We start from the raw sequence: 2588 nt of genomic DNA, 5'->3' as shown, positions 1-2588 counted from the left end.
ACGTAGAAACAAAATTCATAGAAAAAAATTTAAACATATGTTTAAAGCTTTGTCTTTGAGTTTTAAAATGCGTGATTAGGAATTTCTTTACAATTTTTTTTTCACTGAGGTATGTAATTTTTTTTGTGAAAAATGAAAAAATCGAAGTGTTTCCAAAACTTCAAAGAATATCAATTTTTAAAACTTTGATATATATGTCAATATATTTATTTGATTATTTATATATGACAAATTATTGATTTTAGTCTAACGAAATGAATACAATAATTCATCGATTAACAGATGTTCCTCGATATGTTGGTATTCGCAATGAGGTAAAATAAATTCAGTAATATTTTTATGAGACATGAAGTGAATTACTTAAACTTAAATTACTATCATTCTATGCAGATTTACCAGTTTACACTACAAATAATACATCATCCACTAAAATTGTCTGGACTAGGTTTTTTCGATTTTGGCAATGACTTCTTGCGAAAAGTTTGTTTCTGTATTTATATTTCTAAATTTTATTAAATATTTTTATATTTTTATATTTTACACTAAATTACTTTCGTTATCAAACGCTTGTTACAGCTTAGATAAAATTTTGACTTTATTTTATGGCATACTAGAATAAATATTTATATCTACGTATAAAAAAACCTGTCTAAAATATTATCTTTATTTATGTCTTATCAAAATTGTTGTCATATTAAAATTTAATTAATATTTCTTTCAGATTACCGTGATAATTGTAACGATTGTAATTATCATAATCCAAATGCACACATCTAAAAACGCTTTTAAGGGTTATTGATAATCAAGTTACTCTTTAATACACACTTTTGATTCATTCGTGTAATGTACATTTTTTTTCTTTGAAATATAATACTATAAATACACCTGATCAAATACCGGTCTTTTCTATTCCTGAAAAGAACCAGTCTTTTCTATTCCTGAAAATAGATTTGGCATCAAGAGAACAGTTTTTTGGAGCCTTAATTCGTGTATCTTTTAACTAGAATAACTCCGAAATTCACTTCTGGATTTCAAATGACACATCATGTGTATAAAGTGATCATTTTAACTAAAAAATTTTTATTTTTATATTTTAAACTAATTCTCGTTTTTTTTGTTTGTATTGCGAGAATATAATGCAAACATAAATATTAAATTAATATTTTATTGCATAGCGTTAATCTAATATACATATATTATATGTGCAATTTGTTATATATTATTATATATTATTACGTATTATTATGTATTATATATTATTATGTACTTATCTTAACTTCTATTGTTCATATGTATATTCATTTATATTAAATTGTATCTTTTAAATATTCATTGATTACTTTCTGATTAATTAATTATGTAACATATAAAAATGAATTTCTTTATTCACAATATCAATTAATCATAGAATATTATTGATAATAAAAGTATATCAATTTAAAAATTAATTCATAATTATTTAAAATATACATATACCATTTAATCTCTATCATAGTTTTATTCATAACAATAACAATTTTAATACGGAATTAAATATTTTAATCAAGGAATGTACCCAAGATGGAAATATTTGCAGTAACATTTTGTTATTATTATTAGGCGACATTATAGATTAACTGTATCAAATTTATAGAAAAAAATTGAACACTATATATAATGCTAATGAATTGATGTATAAATTATTCTGCCTTCGATAAATTAACTGTACGTTGGCCAAATGAAGTTCAATAGATATACAATGTCAGTTTACATTAGGAACGATAATGATGAATATCGAATCTATAGAACAAGCTATACGTCCTTTATTCCTGATGTGGCATATTCTTGGTCTTGGTGTTTATACTTCAAAACCTTATTTGAGTACATTATACAATGTAACAGTGTGGTGCGCTTACAGTTACCTTTTTTATTATACAGTGTTCACTGTTAAAGCAGAAAAATGGTTATTTGCATCTTCTACTTTAATCAGTAATGGAATTAATATTCTTGTTAGCATTACATCTATTATTATGAGTTTACGTCAATATAAGGTATATGTACATATTCAAATTAATTTATTTAGGTCTGTTAATTTATTGTAATTAATTCTTTATAATAAAAATATAGTTAAATAAATATAATTTTTTCGTAAATAAGACTTGCAATAAAAATATAAATTATTTTTTTTGTCCAATATTGCTTAGAGATTGCAAAAATTCATAAAGAGACTTGCTGCTGTAGATGATACATTAGAAGAATTAGGCACTCTTAAAATATATCAAAAGTTGCATATACGTGTAAAAAGAACATTAATTGGATGGCTGGTGTGTACTCAAATGGCAAATACAAGTGACAGGATATGGTTTTGTAATAATCTAGATAGTAAATGGTGTACAATCATATCTTATATAACGAATCATATTCAAAATGCCAACATATTTGTGGATTTAATATTTACAACTTGTTTATGGTTTGTATATTATTTAAGATATTTGTATTTATTACATATTAATTAATATCTGTTTTTGAGATGCATTATTATCGTAAAAAATTATTTTTTATAAAAATATTTTTTAATAAAAGTAATTTAATAGCAGATGTCATCCAGA

Source organism: Atta colombica, unplaced genomic scaffold (assembly GCF_001594045.1).
Source record: "Atta colombica isolate Treedump-2 unplaced genomic scaffold, Acol1.0 scaffold187, whole genome shotgun sequence".
Lineage (NCBI taxonomy): Eukaryota > Metazoa > Arthropoda > Insecta > Hymenoptera > Formicidae > Atta > Atta colombica.
This window is presented reverse-complemented; position numbering follows the sequence as displayed.